The sequence below is a fragment of the Dermacentor albipictus genome, chromosome 5 (assembly GCF_038994185.2).
Source record: "Dermacentor albipictus isolate Rhodes 1998 colony chromosome 5, USDA_Dalb.pri_finalv2, whole genome shotgun sequence".
Lineage (NCBI taxonomy): Eukaryota > Metazoa > Arthropoda > Arachnida > Ixodida > Ixodidae > Dermacentor > Dermacentor albipictus.
Genome location: NC_091825.1, coordinates 126,216,112 through 126,229,397, shown reverse-complemented (window position 1 = coordinate 126,229,397; position 13,286 = coordinate 126,216,112). Strand labels below are relative to the sequence as shown.

The following is a 13,286-nucleotide window of genomic DNA, read 5'->3' as shown; positions in this document are numbered from 1 at the left end:
AAACATCTATCGCGTAAATATATCAGGGTCATTTTTTTCTTTTTGGCATGCCTTGCTTTGTCTGGGAGGCTAAACAGGCGACTGCGATCATTCAACGGTTGACGTCGAAGAAATACAATGTATTCCAGGGCGCATTAGTGTGCCACGTGGTCTACTCTCACATAGAATCCTTTACTTACCCCTTACTTACTTTCTTTTCAACTCACCGTGGTTGGTTAGTGGCTATGGTGTTGGAATGCTAAGCAAACACAAGGTCGTGGGATCGAATTCCAGCCAAGGCGGCCTCATTTCGACAGGGGTGAAAACACATGTGTACTTACATTTAGGTGCGCGTTAAAGAACTCCAGGTGGTCAAAATTATTTCGGATCGTTATCCCCTACTACGAGGTGCCTCATAATGAGATAGTGGTTTTGGCACGTAAGACCCCATAACTTAATTCCTCTTTCTTTCTTTTTAGACTTCACTACCTTCGGGAACGGTCAACACTTGTAGACTGCACAATATCTGTGATCGGGCCATATTCTATGTAGCGTAGATCCATACTAACGGTTCTGGCTTCCAGCGCGCGCAGTTTAACGAGTGCCTCTGAGTTTCATTTCGGCCTTTTTTGCGCTAATTGCGCATCATTACTGCTCCTTACATAGCTCTACGCTAACTTGGCTCGTCTTTCTCGTTCAGAACCCCATTTTGACGCCTATTTCGTTGTCTTACATGTACCAGAAGGCCTAAAATTGTTTAATTTGAAGAGACGAAAGTGGCCAGATAACCAGATTCCTTGAACCCCACATCGACAGGTGGTCGCCCAAGAAGACCTTGTCTTCAACATCTAAAAGAGCGAGGGATTGTTTGCCAGCATGACGTCAGTCATGCCCCTATTGTTACCGATACGGATGTTCACATTTCCTCTTTTTTTCTCTCTCTCTACGTTCATTACGCGGCGCATTTCCGCAAATGCTTAACTCTACTTCAAAAAGGGTGCGACAGCATTGACGCGGGGAATCGATTGATAAAGCGGCAAGCGTAACAGCGTCAGGCATTTGAAGGCTTTCGCAAGGACAGAACAGTGTCAAGAATGTACAGGCGCGCACTGAATGCCTTGTGGGCAGATGAGCAGTGAAGTCCACGCTCGAATATTTCCTAAGTGAGCAGTGGTTTGTCATCCACTCGCGTCCCGCTGCCCTTGAGGAAGATTGGCTTTACAGGTGGCATCAGAAGCGACAACTGACGCCGCGGTCAATGCTCTCTTTCTAGCCGCAGATACCAATTACAGTTCGGCAAGAAATGTAAAACTTAAAAAAAGAAAGAAGGAGAGAGAGAAAAAGGAAGAAAGCAGACGGGGACGAAGTGAGACACAAACGACACATACGGGCGCCGTTTGTGTCTCACTTCCTGCTCGTCTGCTTAGCGCCGCACCCTTTGTCCTTAAGTCGTGAACCAACTAGCTAAGCAAAAAGTGTTGTTAAAAGAAAACGAGATCGATTGCCAATCAGATTGTCTCGCCTTCATCAACAGCCCGCTGGATGCTTGCTCAGCATGTTTATTTCTCGCTTTCTCTACTGTCATTCTTTGGTATTGGAGAGATGTATGAAAAAGCAAGGGGCCAGCAAGGATGAGGGATTTTTGAGACCGTGAGCTAAATTGCTGATGCATGCTATTCGCTAGCATGGTATGGTTTGCAAACGCACCTATCTGCGACAGTAAGTATAACACGTTGCGACGAGGCTGCCGGTGCAATGTAAGAAAACGAACAGACGCGGGGGACTTCGGTGCCTATTCGCGGACGTGAGAGCCGCTCCCAACGGCCTGCATTTAACCACAGTGCGACTGCATACAACTTGATTTTTGTGTTTCTTTAGTGTACACTTCGTCTCTTTAGCTTTTTTTCTCCGTATACAAGATGTTTCAGATAGCTGAAATCGAACGCCAATGCACTTGAGGGAGATCAGTTATAGAGTAACAAATACGCAGCTAGTCGATTAGTAACGCAACCCGCCGTGATTGCTCAGTGGCTATGGTGTTGGGCTGCTGAGCACGAGGTCGCGGGATCGAATCCCGGCCACGGCGGCCGCATTTCGATGGGGGCTAAAGGCGAAAACACCCGTGCACTTAGATTTAGGTGCACGTTAAGGAACCCCAGGTGGTCAAAACTACGGCGGGCCTCATAATCAGGAAGTGGTATTGGCACGTAAAACCCCATAATTAAATTTTACAAATAATCTTTCGGTGCGCAGTGCCTCCTCCCAGCGTCATCCCGATTACAAAGGCTAGGCGACACAAAGAAAAAAAATAGAAACGAAAGGTAAGCATCATAAGACGTGCGTTCGCAATGCTGCGGGCGGGCTATTCTCAGGAATGCCACTAAACCGCGACGCTGCGATTGCTTGTCCCGTCTTATTTGCGCCTTTTCACTGTCGAACGCACCGCTCACGTGTGTACGCGACAGAACCCGCGTGTATCTGTAACACATCCCGTAACATCCGTCGTAAGCGGGAAAGTAATTAGCGACTAGGGCGGCAGAACGGACGCGAGAAATTCCGCTGGTGTGACCTGCAAATGCACTGCAAGTGCACACAGGAGCAGCACGGCTAAGTAAATGCGGTTTCCTTCCGTTTGCGGGACAACCCGCATGCGTGCTCGAGGAGGTTTCAATGTTGACGCGTACGAGCGCGCGCATGCAGCCTCGACTGTAGATAATAATCCACGTGCCCGAGTGCCTTATACGTGAAAAGTGGCAGGCGGAAACACTGCCGCCGCCTCCGCGTTTGAGATTAAGACGCACATCCCTCCAAATCGCCGCATCGCCTCCGTGCTGCCAGCGTTGTTATACGTGGAACCCACATGGCACTACTTCTGGTTCGCAATTAGTTGATTGGTCGACGAGGCTCAAAGCCTCAAATCAACACTGTGACAAGGACAGACTCCGTTGAATAGGTTGCCGGATTGATTTGGCTACCTGTAAGGTTCATTAATATGCATTTTTTTATTAAATCAGCGCACTTGAAAGTGTTGGCATTGCTATCTCAGCGGATTGAGACCGCCGTGGCGAGAAATCGAGCCCTCGGCTTCGGGCTCAACCGTATAGTGGGGTTGGGGCAACAGCTGGCGTTTAATGGAGGGAAGACCCGACGAATTCCCAGTCAAGATGGAAAGAGAAACGGTGGGGTGAAAAAGAGAGAAGTTATCTAATATGGTTTAATGAGTTTCAGAGTAAGGCGCGGGAACAGTGCATGATACTGGTAGTACGAACACAAGCACACCCGCGAGAACTCATTACGAGGTAAAAACGACGAATCAAAGAGCCCAACCTCGAAGCCTTTTAATAATGAGATCAGTAAGTTTAACATCGTTAGTTTATTGTAATTTTTGAGAATTAAATCACCGGATCGTTGCAGATTCGATCTAAGTGGTCAAGAACTGCGGATCATCAAAAAATGGGGAACCAGTAAATGAGGAGTTCGAGGTTAGCTAGAACAAATCTCCAGTTAGCCACCCTGAACATGGAATAGGTAGAAAACGGCTAGGAGAGAGGAAACAAAAGTTATGAAAAGGAACTGTTTGTGCAAGCAAGGCCTCACTGCGATTATCGCCAGTTAAGCACTACCAATTGATTCGAATGGGTCTGCGATATAATGTAGGACACCGGAAAGCTCTTCTTCTCGTGAAAGCTTGCTTACGTGCGAGTTTTAATGTTTGGAGGCGATGCAGGCTTTAAGCACTCTGCCAACTCGCAAAAATAAGTTTAATATCTTAAGTCCACATAGAGAGAGGGAAGGGAAGGAGGAAGGGCAGGGAGGTTAAGCAGACTGAGTCCAGTTTGCTACCCTACACGTGGGGAGGGGAAAGGGAAGTGAAAGAGGGAGAGAGAAAAACATGAGTCTATACCGCACTTTCACGTGCACTAAGTTAGGTGCAGGATGTCTATAGTCGGGCACTCAAGTCTATTGCCTTCAGGTAGTGAAGAAGCGCCCGAACTGCTTTCTGGGCTAATGAACTGTTAGGCCGGGCTCCCAAGACCTTTGCTTCTGTAAATGGCCTGTCGTCCAGTCTATTCAAGGCACACTGAAGAGTCTGAGGTTGGTTATCAAAGCTAGAACAGTGACACAGAAGATGATTGATGGTCTCTTCACACTTGCACTTAGCACACATTCGTGAGTCCCCCATTCCGATACGATAGCTGTAGGAGTTAGTGAATGCTACTCCTACCCACAGCCGACACAACAGTGTAGCGTGACGTCGTGAAAGGTTTGCTGATAATTTAAGTTTCAGTGATGGGTCGAGGCTGTATAAACGAGACTTAGAGTTCTGTGGTGTATGCCAATGACTTAACGTGATGGTACGGACGAGACTGCGAAGCTCTCTTGCAGATTCAACTCTCGATAAAAGTATAAGGAGTGTCGGTGCGCCAGCCTGGGCACGTCGGGCAGCGTCATCGGCGAGGTGATTACCAACGATGCCACAATGTCCCGGCAGCCACTGAAAGATGATATCATGTCCTCTTTCAGAAGCGCGATGGCAAGTTTCGCTAATTTTAGACACCAGCTGTTCATAATTGCCACGTCGTAAACCTCGCAAGCTCTGGATGGCTGCTTTCAAATGCAACCCGTATCAGATATTAAGCTGATAAGAACAAATACTACACTTCGACCTGCATCGGCCATATCTACATTCCCACCACCCTCTCTTCGTCGGCGTTCCAAGTGCTTGCGTGTCTCCTTTTTCTTCCTTCCGTTCTCCCGTGATGGCGGTCCCGTAAGCGTGCTACCAGCCAGTACCGCGAGGCAGAAAGAATTGCGCACCGTCCATGTGGCCCCAATACCGCAAAATTGGAACGTTTCACCGGAGCAATGACCAGGTACCAGAGGGAGTTTGCGGGGAAACCAATTTTGTGTGGCCTGTGTTGTGCGTGACCGCTTGTGGCTTTCGAGTGACCTCACAACCATTACTTCACTGCGGGCCGTCGACCAACGCACGATCGTCTGGGCTATGGTGAAGAAATGTAGGAGTGCGGTGAGGTGCGTGTCTGTTTTACATGCCGGGATTCGTTAGTAAAAGGTGTCATGCCGCGTTCTGCAACAATACATGGGTTTGTATGCCCCCCGGTGCCTCACCATCTTCCGAGGCTCAGCATCGTGGAGGAGTGGCTAGTCGCGCCTCGCCTTACATTTATGTACTTCATTAAAACTTCTTTCTGGGCGAGTTGGTGCATACTTGACATAAAAAGTGTTACAGCGCAAACACATGCAACCACAAAGTATGAAGGACAGGACACAAGCGCTGTGTCCTGTCCTTCATATTTTGTGGTTGCATGTGTTTGCGCTGTAACAGTTTTTACATTTATGTGCATGCGACGTTTGACACACGGCAATGGACAGTTCGCTATTAAGGGGCCCACATACACAACTTCGCTAGTGATCCACGTTCACAGGGTGGAAATGACTGAATTTTTTTAACTGTTTTGCTTTCTCCCTCGTACTGCTACAGAATAATAAGTAAATATTACGGTAGGGTGAAAAGACGGATAATTTGAGAAGTGCGCGTGCAATCACTCAATACATCGTTACTTTTATTTTTGCCGTCATCGTCAAAATCAGCCTCAAGGTATTTCTAATATTTGTTTCCAGTTTTAGCGCTGGTATTTCCTTCTCACGTTTTTGTTTCGCATTCACAATCTTAATCATGCCTGGCATGATTAAGATTATTACGTTAATACGTTACGTTACGTTAATATCACCAAGTGAAGTGCAGTTTGTTGGACGCCTCGAACCATCGCTCTGCGTAAGAAATATTATGAAATAAAAGCGCTCATGTCTCCTTAATGCTTTTCAAATAGAAAAATAAAGTCATCGACTGCAATAAGCGGATGTTCCCGATCCGGATGATGTTAATTTATCTTGCTGTATGCGACCTGCTTAGAGAAGCAATCAAGGAAATCTATGCAGAGCCCACACTCGTCTCTCCTTCCGTTCCCCCTAAATATACGTCCGCTACTAATGCCGGCTAATCATGCATCGGTAGTATTGACCGGGTCGTCATTTGTGAATAAATGCCGCGTCAAGCGATTTTATTTTTTTTAATTTTTGTTTAAGATCGAAAGTTTCGTATACAATCACAGAACGTGCAAATACGGCTTCTTCGTTTAAAGGGCACGATTTCCCTTTTTGGTCTTTTGTTGATAACGCAGTTCCCATTGTCAACTCTTTGTTTAAGCACAAAACAGCAATCACATTTTGTCAAGTGCTAGTTTTAAACGACCTCCGACTGAGCCCTTTCGCTTCGCGCGCCCATATAGGACTCGAAAAATTCGATATCAAAGCTGTACACAGCGAAGGCGCATCTTTTTGTCCCAGAGTTTCGGAGAGCGGGCGCGAAAATTGACAGTTTTCTTCTCTCAAAGTATTGATTCGTGGATGCGGACTCATTGTTGACAGAAGATGAAGATAGCTGCTGACACTTTGACGTTTCGCTTTTTCAAAGAAAACTGGCATGTTGGGTGAGTTGCTTGATCATTATACTCCAGAAAATTGAACGCGCAAAAAATAATGAAAGAAAGGACGTCAGCTCTGAAAGCTGGAGACGATCGCTCACCGGCAGCAGTTTGTATTTAGAACGGTTTTAATTCTTACAATAGGCATCTGTAGGTGACCGCTCATCTTCGTGTGCTTTCTTCTGCATGAAGGACATTTTCATCTCTTCTAGGATCTTTTTTTTACTCTTTTTGAGGGGGGTATAAATGAGTGGGTGGGTGTGGCTAGAAATGGTGGGTGTGGTGGGTGTGGAAAGGCTGTGGCTTTTTTGGCACTAACCAATGAAGCACGCTTAACTTGTGAAATTCGTCGAATTATTTTACAGTAACTTGTGCAAGTGTCAGCTAGCGAGAGAACCGAACAATCATTTCGGTGTCAAAATCGAGATTTTATTTTTATTATTGTTATGTTTACGTTGTTGGAAAGTATCAAAATAAGATTTACGACGAAGCCTTAAAAAGTTATAGCGACCACTGCTAGTTCGGTTAGTTAAGGTAGACACTTGCCTCGGCTGGATACATTTAGAAAGAAGAATAAGAAAATTAACGAAGAAAGGAAGTTGAGTGTGTGCGCATTATACTTTGAGTTAAATTAGAGGTGGTTACTCATTAGCTTGTAATGCGCCTACGAGCAATCGAACAACCCGCGCGCGGTCTTTTATTTATGATGCAAAGGCATGAAGTATGAGAAGAGACATATATTAGAGACAACATAAAAATGATGAGTAATTGCCAAGACCAAAAATAGATAATCCAGGTTGCTGGTGTACAGGAAAGGTAAAAATGTAAGGAGGATAGAGAGAGAGAGAGACAGAGAGAGAGAGAGAGAGAAGTCATAAGGGAAAGGCGGGGAGATTAACCAGGCTGAGCCCGGTGGGTTACCCTGCACGGGGGGAGGGGGAAAGTGGGATTGAAAGAGGAGAAGGAAGAGAGAAGTTCGCAATTTGTAATGTTACACAACACAAGCCGTTCATCGCTGAGTCACGCACAGGTGGAAATGGACACTAAACTTAGGAAAACGACCGCAGCCGTGTTCAAGCATTGCGTGACTTTTGTTGTGGACAGGGACCAATAATAATAATTACGAATTATGCTGTTTGGGTGACGTACTTTTTGTCTCACGGGAACGTTGTGACGACTTTGTTCGTATCAATGACATTTTGGCGTTGTTTGGTGTGTTGTTGCCTTTTCATCTCATTTTATAACCATTATAACGTTGTTTCACGTTAGTGACATCTTATGCGCTATGCTTTGAACTGATGTACTCCGCCATGAGCAGAGACTATCGGTGCTTCTCACAAGTCATACGCTGACTCCGTATTACGCATGACTTGTATAGCCTTAAAGTTTATATCAAGTTGCTTTTATATTTGTAAAGTGTGTGTAGATAACTTTTTTTCACTGGAATAAATTATGATAGCTTGTGAGTACTTACATCTTTTTCAATTCATACTGTTTTCTCGTTTACTGTTTTAATGTGTATGGCTGTTTAGCTACGATTTTGGTATAACGGGCTCTTTACCAGCCAAACTTATCATATTGTTGCAGTTAATAAACAACGACAACACTAATACCAACAGCACAGCATACTACTACATCGCAGGATTACAATCAACGCCAATTACGCTTTTTGTGCGTGCGTTATTATTGCCCTTAAAAAATGGCTTTTTAATGAAAACTAGAGAGTTTTAGAATAGGGGCCCCAATAGTTTGGGGCCCCAAAGAGCTTTGCGGGTGTTAGCGTTGGGGCACGCAGGAGTGAAGAGTTTTAGAATAGGGCCTTGCGTTTGCGGATAGCGTCTTGCGCTGACAGCGGCACTACGGCGTCAAAGAAAAGCTATTAGAAATAAGTAAATAAAATATAGCATTTTATGATAGGAATAGTAATTTTGGCTTGCGTGTATTCGCGTTTAATTACAATTTAGAGGTTATTCTATAAGCAGCAAACAATTAGTTGCGCTTAGTTTTGAGCAAACCAACTTTACGGGCCTTCACAAGCCAAGCTTAGCCATGGTAGGCCTACGAGCCATCAAATCCGCAATCGAATTCGGAATCAGTGGCGTCTAACGGATCAATCTTCATAACACACGCTAGTTGAGAGAAAGCGATAACCGCAGTCACTTCTCCTAGCTTGCGAACTTCACCCGTTACCACGAATCGAACCCAGTTTGGTGCTAGGTTAGAGCCGTCGCTTCGATGGGTGCCGCCATGTTTGCTGACGCAAAGCTTTCGGGGCCGCTATTTGGGCTGCCGCTAAATCGGTGTAACAGCGTTCCCAATGCAACACCCAAGCGCAGTTTGCGTCTCGCGCATGCGCATTGGCTTCGACGCTATTTCTTTGGGGCCCCAAAAAGTTTGGGGCCCCTATCCTAAAAATCTCTACTATCTCGCAAACTAAGAAGGGTTTGGCGAAAGGAAGAAGAATAAAGAAAGAAAGGAACAAAAAAAATATGAGCACGCCAAAATCGGCAAGTGACCGGAGTATGCGCGTGACGTCACGGAGCAACATCCCGACCGTACTTGCAAAGGTCATGACCGCGGTGCAGGCACAACGTGCACTGCTCTGCCCTCCTCCTCTTCGTCTATATACCCGGCGCCCCTATCAATGTCGCGCCGTAAGGTAATAGTGTCCGGCCGGAGGTCTCGAAAGGGGAGGATGGGCGCGTATAGGCACTTCTCCTGACTCCACTTTCAGAGCTGTTCCAGATGTCCCGTCTCTTACGCTGAGAACAAACAGCCTGCCTTGTTACACTGCGTTTACCGAGCGAGTACTGTATTATTCTTCTCGCTTTTATTTCTGTGTGAATTTTTCTTCTCTTCGTTGTTTTCTTCCACATACTCTTATTTTCGTTCTTCGCCTTCTCTCTCCTTTATTCGTTCTTCCTCTTGTTTCCTTTATTTATCTTAGGGAGAAGCACTACCCTGATCTATTATTGTGTGTTCTCTCATCCTTCTTATGCGCGTCAGCTGTGGCGTTCATAAGATTACGCTATGATTCATGTAAACATATCTATGGATAAAATTGTTGTGGCTCTTACAAGTTACTAAGGGTCATATAATAAAGGAAAATGAGATAGAAGCGCAAGTTACTGCTTTGGTTCTCTCTGCACATTCATTCAACAGAACACGATGACAACCACGGAAGAAAATGCTGATTGGAGGTTGAAGTCGCCTTTTCCAAGGTGTCCCTAGACCAAACGGCGGCACCGTTAAACCTATTGATGTAACATCGCAGGGACGGTACATAATGTAACAATTCCTCTTGCCCGGTTTTAATCGTTTCTAATCGTCCATACATCACGGTAACCCGGTTTTGGTCATAACGCTGGCAGCGGAGCACCGCTCGGACCACTTACTATGCGCTGAAAAAAAAAAGGAAATAAAGAAGAAAAATTCGTGGGGCCGCAACATTCACATGGGGATGGGTTACAAGCGAAGGTGTTTAGGCTGCATACATGAGCTGCATTCATAATGAAATAAAAAATTCTGTTTTTTCATACAGTAGCGCGCAACGCCGACACAAGCGCCGCCGCAGTCACCGCACCTCTCGCGCATCTGCCGCAACCGCTGCTGCAGCCGCACCAGCGCCACCGACGCGCGTGACGTCATAACAGAAGCGCAGGCCACGTGTACAGGTGCCGTCGCTCCGCTTCTTCCCCCTCTGTCCCAAATGGTCGGCTGCGTGCGCATCCCTGTCCAGTACACGGAACCAAGCCACCCAGGCCACTTCCACTGGGAACGCATATGTGGGAGATGCATACGGGGGCTAGAGGTAAACAATGTCGCAGTAAACTTGAGTCGGGATAAAGCTTTTTCGTTGTCTCTGTCCATAATTTGTAATCTTCTTTTTTTATTATTTTGACCTTTTTTACGCCAGATAATGCGTACAGGAGCTTCCTGAAGAAGTTCCCACACATTTTGATCTGCAACCGACCTTTCTCTTTATATTTAACGAACGGCAATTAAAAGCCTCGGTTAGTGGTTTCTGATATCTGCGACGCCACAGTAAGCTGCTTTGGAAATCGAAGAGTGGCCAATCGCACACAAAAAAAAATAAAAAATAAAGAGAAAACACGTGAACGACAAGTTTTGCCAATTTGGTTCCTTGTCGTTTCTCACTAATATTGTCATCTGATACAAAAAAACTACTACGTCAGCACTGGCAGCACGCGAGAAAAACGTCTTCCATTAAGGCGCCTGTTACTTGGGAGCAAGAAACACGTGCGAAATGGATGCATGACACACGAGCATCTGGCGGAAACTTCGAAAGTGTACGCGCATAAGTGTAAAAGTTGCTGAGTGAACGTTTTCAAGGAGCACTTGTTTCGTCTGAATTTAAATCTTGCGCAGCGACTCGTGCGAGAGCCAGCGATCGGCATAGTGCGTGGCAAAACCGAAGTCGGAATGTTCGTCCGCGGCGTGAGAGTCGCGTTTTCCATTTGCTTTGCATATCTACGTTTCGCTTCCGGAAAAGAAACCAAAAGTTCTTGTGCAGATCCGCCTGACTTCAGCGCATTACTTAGGATCACTGGCGCACTCACTCACGCACGCACGCGCGCCAGCGAACTAGCAAAAGTAGACACCGTGCATCACATTTGGCAGTCTGCACTTGTTTACTTGGAGGAAGTTAATGTCCTTAGGGGTAGACGTGGGCACAGCCGTACTGTCGACTGCACGCGAATCTCACTCTTTGCCGGTAGATTAAACTTGAGTCGTTCCCAGTCTCCGATGTAAATATGCAATCCTCACGTCGTATCGACCTGAGAAACTTACGTTCTCTTCTGCAAAACAGGAAGCAAAATGTTCTTTCGTGTCGAAGAGTAGAATTCACAGTTAACTTTCTGCTGCAGAGGCTTGACGAAGAAGCTCACGTCTCTATTAAGCTTCCTTCACTACTACGTAAAAAGCAGCGTAAAGGAAGACTCTGCCGTTGGAATGTAGTGCCTGTTACGGTTGTCGACGTTAGCGGCGGCATTACGGAGCATTTGGCTACAGAAGAGTCTGCCGTCCGAAAACCCTGGCTAAGAAAACCAACCTATCAAATTAAAGATCTAATCAACCGGCTAGACAGCAGGCGAATGAAGGTGCGAACGACAGAACCTGATTATTATATAACAGGCCATACGTCACCGGTTTCCTACTTCTTTTTAAGTTCATGTATATCTCTTCAACGAGATGTCGGCGCAAAATAGGAGCTTCTGATTGTTTCAGGCTGTGTCACAGCCGTAAGTCACATGCGCTTTGGCTACTTCCCCGGCAGAGACAGTTGAATTTGTCATCGTTTACCTGAAAGTTTAACCAGAGCTCTTCCGTTCTTTCCCCTTCTTTTTCGAGGAAATTGTGGCACCACGGAGGTTTATTGAGCAACAATCTTGCTGCCCATTTGTAGGAGGCCACAGTAAAAAGACGTTTAGCCCAGAGCAGTAAAAAAGAGTATGGATGCGTTCGTAACATTCATCTCCACGTAACTTTATATTTTTGTGATTCAGCTGTATCATATGGAATCTGACGCAAAGAAACTTTCTTTTCGGATAATGCGAAACATTCGATCGCATTTCAGTGATGGTTCGGGCAAAGCAGGCGTGGGGTTTTCTAATGGATTTTTACAACTCGTTAAGGCCGATGGGGAAGAAAATTCAGCGTCATTACATCAGTTACTGCAAAATACTGCGTTTACTGCGGTGTTTTCCCGTACCTTGCTATGTCAGAATTTAGTATTAGAATATTAATTTAGAATAATTTACCAAATTTTAGTGGTGTAAGTGTTTCTCTTTTAATCTTTCGGCATTTTCACTACAATAAAATATGAATTCTTTAGCCATAACACTTTTTTTCTATTTCTATGCCCAAAACTTTCCATTCTCATCACTGTAGAGTCTGCGTTAAACGCGCGATTCCACGGTATACCTGCTTATTTAAGCCATTTGTCCAATAATTTAATTTAATTCCGGAGCTTTACGTGTCATAACCACGATATGATTATGAGGAAAGCTGTACTGGTGGCCACTCCGGGTTGATTGTGACCACCTGGGGCTCTATTAACGTGCTTTAAAGTATACACGAGCGTTTTTGCATTTCACCCCAATCAATACGTGGCCGCCACGGACGGGATTCGTACCCGCCACCTCGAGAATGCCATAGGCCACTGGGCTGCCGTAGGCGTGCTTAGCTTCTTTGTGAATGTGAGTCAGAACACGTGCCTTTCAATGCGGCAACCGAAAAAGAAACAATAAGAAACAGTATTAATAATATTCTTTGCACATTGATAGCGATGCTTTCATACTTTTTTTTTCTTGAAGGTAAACAACCTTTTTTTAATTGCAGCGTGCTCCCGCGTTGTGTTCATGATTCTAGAATAACAAATTACGTTTTGTGAACGGCAAAACGTTCTCGCTGCCTTATCAGTGGTTATATAATGTGAATAAATTCAATATGTAAAAAGACCTAAGCGAAAAAAATAGAGCGTGATATGAAGCTTACATTTAATACGGTAATACGGGTTCATATTGCTGAAAGACAGGCTGTTGCTCAACTATGAAAAAAAAACAATCGGTACATCTTGATTCACCTTTTATTTTAGTTGTTCGGGCAACAACTTACAACGGCATTTAGAAACGCAATTTATTTCTTTAATTTATTTATACAGTACTGCCGACCATCAGGCCCAGGCAGGAGGGGCAATACACAATGAAAGAACCTCTCGAAAATACTACACGGCTTGGATAGACGACCACTATCCTTAGGAAAATTTTTAGGTCCATG

The 13,286-nt window shown here is 45.3% G+C and overlaps 1 protein-coding gene across 4 annotated transcripts in view; it reads left to right on the top strand.

Moving 5' to 3' along the window:
* Positions 1 to 13,286, top strand: part of LOC135913954 (uncharacterized) — a 110,869-nt gene that overhangs the window by 43,585 nt on the left and 53,998 nt on the right. Inside the window, exon 1 of one of the 4 annotated variants that reach the window (XM_065446662.2) lies at positions 10,048 to 10,296. The exons of the other annotated variants lie outside the window; for them this stretch is intronic. The gene's annotated coding sequence lies outside the window, so the exon portion shown is untranslated. Of the gene's footprint in view, positions 1 to 10,047; positions 10,297 to 13,286 lie in introns of those variants that run through there. 4 annotated transcript variants of the gene reach the window in all.